Here is a 7,406-nt window from a genome sequence, read left to right on the forward strand (position 1 = left end):
GCCGAGCTGTAAGGAACCCCAAGGTCTCCATCATGCCATGAGGACACAGCCTGTACCTACTCCATCTCTGTCTCCCGGGCACCTGCCAACCAGCCCAAGCCCCCTGGAATCGCTGAGCACCCAGCACCATGACAGGAAACCATGATGCAGATCAAAGAGACCAGGTTTGGGGTTACAGCAATCGCAGCAGCATGACACCTCTTCAGACCCACCAAGCCCCCCCTCCCCATTCCCCCAGAAGCCGCAGGGAAACGAGAGCACTTACCAAGCACCGCTGTCCCTTTGCTGTTAGGATAACAAATTACCTGAGGCAGCTAACTTACAGAAAGGAAAAGGTCAGGTTAGCTCAGAGTTCTCAACGATCCAGTCCAGGACCTGGCAGCTCCCTTGCTTTGGGTCCTCAGGCAAGGACACTGGCCAGCAACAGCAGGGAGTGCGCCTCAGAGCCAGGAAGCAGAGGGAGAGGACCACCCACAATCCCCCTTGAAGATGCACCCCACCCCCAAGACCCCCTGAGGGCTGACAAGGGGGCTCCATCTCCTAAAGGCACATTGCATCTTCCAGTACCAGCTCCCTGGCGATGAAGCCTTTACCACAAGGAGTCTTTGGAGGGAAGTACTAAACTTAGTACTGAACATAGCACTAAGCTCAGTACTAAACTCAGTATTAAACTGAGTTCCTATGACACACACACACAGCAAGTTCCCAAACCTGGCAGGTTCCAGGCAGCCGGGGTTGCATACCACCTCCGTTGAGACTCCCAGGGTTTTTCTGAGGCCAACATGATCACAATCCCCATTTTCACAGTCACCCTGCTAATACTTGTCCATGTTACAGACACTTATTCCTAAAAATGGGTCTCGAGGATTTACAAAACACAGCATAGTTTGAACCACCCTCACACACACACACACACATACCCGATCCATGAACCCTGAACCCTGACCCCAAGAGTATCAAGACAAGTGTCTGAAAGGTCCGCTGCCTGTCCATCAAACATCCCTTCATTCTCTCGCTTGTTTAAGGGACTGGCCTGGGCCTCGCCTGTCACCGCCTTGCTGGCCACTCTGTGCCCTGACAGGAGCCCATACTTCTGTTCCTTCCACAGCTCGGCCATGCTCCCCTTCCCCGGAAACTGCCCTGGATACCTAGACAGCCACGTGAAACAGACAGGGTTTATTTGTATAGAGTCATTGTCCAAAATCTCTAGTATACACAGATTAGGTTGTTAAGACTCTTCAAACTCAGCCTTTACATCTACGTGCCAGGAGGGCCGCAGCAGCCTGGAGAATCTCCAGACAACTTCATTGGGATTTTTTTTTTTTCAAGGATGCCCAGCAGAAGCCACCGCTTCCTCCCCCACCCTGCCCTCATTCCCAGCACCAGGGTGCATATGGAAAGATGGGTTCCCCATGAAATCGACGGACCCAGCCGCAGAATGTCCCCTTGAGACCAACTTGAAGCACCCTGGCATTTTCTCCCAGGAAGTTCCTCAACTTGTCAGCACAGTGGCCTCTCAACCCAGTTTCCTCTGGACCTGTGCTGGCATCTCCTACCCACCCAGGATCTTCCTCAGCTCCAGGTCCGAAGAAGACATTGGATCTGAGGCTAAGCGTGCATGGCCTGGCAGGGGAGCCAGACAATTAGCCAGTAATACAGTGCCAGAGGCAGAGAGCACGGAGCCAAGATTGATTCATTAGGCCCAGGACCTTCCACGGTAAATGAAAGTGTGCCTGGCTCATTAGAGCCGGGAGAAGCAAAGTTCAGAGGTCAAGAAGGGAAGAAAAGTCTCCATCAAGAAGAGAGCATGTTTGCAAAGGAAGAGCTCCTGGTTTTTGTCTGCCTGGTGCCATGCTACACTGCCGAAGGGGTAGTTTTCTTCCACCCTCTAAGGGAGAACCATCCTCTCCTTGTTTGCTCTCAGATGCTGCGCGCTAGACCCAATCCATGCCCAAGTCCCATAGAAGAGTTATGACGGATGACTAGCTAGCTCATGACGGCTCACTGGGGACCTGGGGTGCAAATCAGGATCTGACAAGCTGAACTCTGAAGAATTCACCTAACATGTCCTCAGGGAGGAAAAGAAAGGAAGAGGACTGTCCACTCGAGACCAGAAGGACAGAGAAGCACCCACGAGCACCTTACGGGCAAATGTCATCGAATTTTCAAGCACCACAGAACCTTCCATGTCAATTCATCCAAAGAGCGAGCCAGGACTCACTTAATGAGGGCAGAATTCCCTTCATAACAAAATCAAACAAGAACAATGGAAGAGCAGATAATAAGCCCTTCTCACTGGACCACGCAGAGAGGAACGTCCCGAAGAGAATGCTACCAAACAGGATTCATCCGAGTCTAAAGATAAGCATTCATTATGTCCGATAGGACTTCGCCCAAGAATCTGATGAGGCTTCAGAACCAGAGCTCCAGTGAAGGAAATGATCCACCTACAAGGACAAAGGAATTGGGCTATAATCATAACTGCCTAGGATCATGCATTTTATAAAACTTAGTATCAACTCACAAATCTCTTAGCAAACTAGGCGGAATCAGTAGAACTGTCCTTACCAAATAAGATTTCTACCAAAACCAACTGCCAAGCATTCTCAGTAATAACAAAAATAGGGAAATGATACACAGAGCCCTTGCTGTGTTGGTTTTCTAGCCAATAGATAATAAATGTGAGCCAGGCCCCGGTGGCTCACGCCTGTCAGCTACTCAGGAGGCTGAGATCTGAGGATCACAGTTCAAAGCCAGCTGGGGCAGGAAAGTTCCTGAGACTCTTATCTCTAATAAACCACCAGAAAACCAGAAGTGGTGCTGTGGCTCACGTGGTAAAGTGCTTGCCTTGTGCTGAAGAGCTGAGGGACACCACCCAGGCCCAGAGTTCAAATGTGATGTTACAAAGTACACACAGCCTGGATGCCGGAGGCCCACGTCTGTAATCCTAGCTACTCAGGAGGCTGAGATCTGAGAACCACAGTTCAAAGCCACCTGGGCAGGAAAGTCCATAAGACTCTTATCTCCAAATAACCACCAGAAAACTGGAAGTGGCACTGTGGCTCAAAGTGGTAGTGTGCTTGTCTTAAGCAAAAGAGCTTAGGGATAGTGCCCAGGTCCAGAGTTCAAGACCCATGACCAATAAAGGAAAAAAGGAAGGAAAGAAGAAAGGTAGAAGAAAGGAAGGAAGGAAGGATGGAAGGAAGGAAGGAAGGAAGGAAGGAAGGAAGGAAGGAAGGAAGATATAAAATCATATTGTAATCACAAACTGACAGGTTGAATTGAAACCCCTTTGTACAACCACTTAAAGATAATTTTAAGAGTAAATTAATCTTTTAAAAAAGATACAAAAATCTACTCATATAGCAAATGTGCAGCCCTTGGGTTACACATGCAACCTCTAGATTTAGTAATCTTGCATATCTACAGGAATAAGTCAAAGGGTTCACACACGTCAATTCTTTTCTTCCTAACAAAAGCCCCATCACGGCAATCGTGGGCATTTCTTCCAGCATCACATAAGAAGGGACATGACATCGAATTCCCCCCCTTACAGCAACCCTGAGATGGGTCCCTGAGTCCTCAGTGGTATCATTTACTCTGTCCACCATCAAACTCTCCATTCACGAGTCTCGGGATGGTCCTTGCCTCGGAGTTTCATCATCCCCCGAGAGGCTGTGAAACAGTGGATGCGGCAGCTGCCTTTTATTGATGTGGCTTTGCTTTCACAGAACTTGCCCTGGTTTGCTCTGAGATACAAATGCCCACCCAATGGTGATCTCAGGTAGAGGATGGGCGCTCGGAGAATTTTCCAAGAACCCTCTATACTTCGCAGTGTGTTTGAAGATTTCTACCACGAAACAGAAAGTGCACAGAGGGAGAGACGGCAAAGAAGCACACATCACATTTCCTTACGTTCATGAATGTCAGCGTCGGAGAAGCCCAAGTGGCTGGTATGCGTGAGTGAGTTTCTGAGTTTGCCAGATGGGACATACAGGCGGTGACTCTCCAGATCTGTGGGTTACAGGGACAGGGACTCGATCCAGTACGGGTCGGACACCCTCAGGAGACAGCGGGACACATTGGAGACTGATTTTCTGGTTTTCGTTGGTCAGCGGTGGGGCTTGAACTCAGGGCCTGGGCTCTGTCCCTCAGCCCTTCAGCTCAAGGTGAGCATTCTACCGCTTTCAGCCGCAGCTCCACTTCCAGTTTTCTGGTGGCTCGTTGGAGGTAAGAGTCTCACAGACTTTCCTGCCCAGGGTGCTTTGAACTGCCATCTTCAGATCTCAGCCTCCTGAGATCTCAGCCTCAGCTAGATCACAGGCATGAGCCATCAGTGCCTGGCTAAAAGACTTTTGTGTATCTGAAAACATCAGTATCTGCAAAAGGTTCTGGAACTGATCCCCATGGAAACCAAAGGACAATGCTGCTACACTGACAATTAGAAGAAAAGGAAAAAAAAAAAAAAAGAACAAATATAAGAGGAAAATGAATTGATAATCAGGATATGGGGGAATAAGAGTCTACTTTAAGATTGGGAATATGGACTGACAACCCTAAGAGGTATCATTGGAAATAATTAATAATTAATGATAACAATAATAATAGTTCCAGGAAATCCCTTATCAAATACAGAAAATCCAAAACCTAGTTGTAATGATGTGAAAGTGTTGAAGATGAGGAAGACCCAGAATACAGCCAGGCAAGCCCTGGGGTGAGGGTCAGTAATGCTCAGGGAGAACAGGGCTCAGCTCATTCTCAAGGTGCTCAAAATCTGCCGCAGACCCCACCTCCCACAGCAAAGCTCAACTCCCCCCACCTCCCCTCTCACTGCGTAGGTAAACAGAAAACCTGAAATCCTAAATACTGGATTCCCAACACCAACAACGACAAAGAGGCCAAAGAGTGGTCATTAAACGACTTCAGCAGTGTGTGGAGCGTGAGCTGGACGCGTTGCTCCCTTCTGGCTGGCAGGCAGGAACGCACGCTCCAGCCATCACAGGAAAACGGCACCGTGCGCCAGTCCCTGGCCACCCATCTCTGTTTCACGCCACGTCACTCCTACCCAGCGAGGACCACTTCTGAGCCGAGTGCAGCCGGACTCCGTTTCCAACGCAAAAGCAAAATGAGAGCTGAGCTCGAAAGGATCTCTTTACTGCACACTTTACTGCGTTGCCCGGAGCGCTGAGCGCTGAACGGACGCAACGGGTAGACACAAAAGATCTCTAGCTAGGAAAATGGGCCATCCAGAACCACCGCAGAGCCTGACAGGGCAGAGGCTGGAAGCAGCCGGGAGGCGGGTCCCCTGAAGGAATCTTGAGCTCCTCTGGGCTGGAGACATCTTCACACAGGAGAAGCCAGGGAACTCAGTCCACAAGAACTTGCTTGTTCGTCAGGCACGGGTGGCTCACGCCCATAATCCCAGCTCCTCAGGAGGCTGAGATCTGAGGATCCAGGCGCAAAGCCAGCCCAGGCAGGAAAGTCCATGAGGCAATCTCCAATGAACCACCAAAAAGCTGGCAGTGGAGCTGTGGCTCAAGTGGTAGAGCGCTAGCCTTGAGCACAAAAGCTCGGGGACAGGGCTGTCCCCGTCTCTATCCTCTCATAGGAAATGCCTACTTCAAGAGGCCAAAATGTACTCGGAAATTCTTCCCAGCTAAACAAGGACACCAGCTTTGTGCCAGACATAAATTATCCCTCAGCAAAGAAAATGCAGTAGCCTTTAAATCCAAATGACCCCGTGTGATAGGAAGTTCTGGTTTTGATTCCAAAAGCTCTTTTTCCCCCTCAAGTATTCATTTCTGACAAACAAAATAAATTGTCATGCCAAACACACATCGAGATTGCAAAAGATGCACCTCTATTAAATTCTACTCAGCGGCAAAGCGGCTCAGGTGTTATCTAAATTTAGCCTTCTGAGCGCCCTTTCCTTCCATTCCAAAACAGCCGTTTCTTGTGGCTTTTGCTTAGACCCACAAGAGTTTAATAAATAGAAATGCTTTGCCCGGTGCATTAAGATGAGGCCAGCTGAGGAATCTGACCTGGTTGGACCAAATTTGGTATTGATTTCTCAAAGAATTTATATTTATACTTAATATTATTTTTATACTATATATTTTTTCCTTTTCCTTTTTTTTTGGGGGGGGAGGGGTCTGGTCGTGGGTCTGGGCACTGTCCCTCAGCTCTTCAGCTCAAGGCTAGCACTCTACCACTTGAGCCATAGCGCCACTTCTGGCTTTTTTCTTTTTGCTTATGTGGTGCTGAGGAATCGAACCCAGGGCCTCAGGCATGCAAGGCAAGTGCTCTACCACTAGGCCACCTTCCCAGCCCCATCCTTTTCCTTTTTTTGTTGTTGTTGTGGTGGTGGTTGTTGTTGTTTTGGTTGGTCTTGGGGCCTGAACTCTGGGCCTGGGTGCTATCCCTCAGCTCTTCAGCTCAAGGCGAGCGCTCTACCACTAAAGCCACAGCAATACTTCCAGCTTTTTCTGCTTCTGTGGTGCTGAGGAATCGAACCCAGGGCCTCATGCATGCGAGGCAAGCACTCTACCACTGAGCCACCTTCCCAGCCCCCTCTCTCCCCCCTGCCTTTTTTTTTTTACTAAAACCTAGAACCTTGCAGAGAAAGAGGAGAAACCGACACAAGAGTAGGTTTAGGTAAAAGGCCAAGTAAGTGCATAATCTGCCCATTTCCAACATGGTGAGGGGTAGAAAGAATTCTGGTGGGGAACGGGGTGCCCCCAACCACAACATAATGTGATTATTTTTTTTTACATTAAAGTGGCTCTCGAGGAGGTCAAAGCCGCCGCCCTGACCTCTAGGGTATTGCTGATGCCGGTTCCCCTCATCTGACCCATACCAGGGTGTTCGCAAAGCATCTGAACACAGCTCTGGAGATGGCAGGTTGTCTTTGCCACCTCGCTTCAACCTGAGACACAGAAAGAGGTCTCCCACGCCACAAGTGGGGCAGCGAGGAGCTTGATGGCCACCCTGGGTCATAACTGCCCGAGACCGGAGAGGGAGGCGCTGGGTCACGGTCCTGAACCTCCGTGTCCGCGGAGGACCCGTTTGCCTCTCACCTCTCCCAGGCATACATCACACTCACCCCTGTTATCTGCACCTTCCTTTCTCTCTCTCTCTCCTTTATCCTAAGGAGAGCCCTGTTGGAGAAAGACACTGTTCTACACAGGATTTTCTTCCCCCCTAAGCGGCCAGCTCAGGGATTGCCCAGGAGGTAACAGCTGGCAGTATCAGGCACCAGAGGCATGCGTCACTCTCTAACTCTGAAACTAAGACGGTATTCTAGGAAATACGTTTGAGAGAACTGGTCCAAGTACAAGAAGAAAAGAGGAAGAGGAGGAAGAGGAGAGGGAAGGGGAGAGGAGGAGGGGGAGGGGAAAGGAGGAGGA

This window comes from Dipodomys spectabilis, unplaced genomic scaffold (assembly GCF_019054845.1).
Source record: "Dipodomys spectabilis isolate Male_0828 unplaced genomic scaffold, ASM1905484v1 ptg000231l, whole genome shotgun sequence".
Taxonomy (NCBI): domain Eukaryota; kingdom Metazoa; phylum Chordata; class Mammalia; order Rodentia; family Heteromyidae; genus Dipodomys; species Dipodomys spectabilis.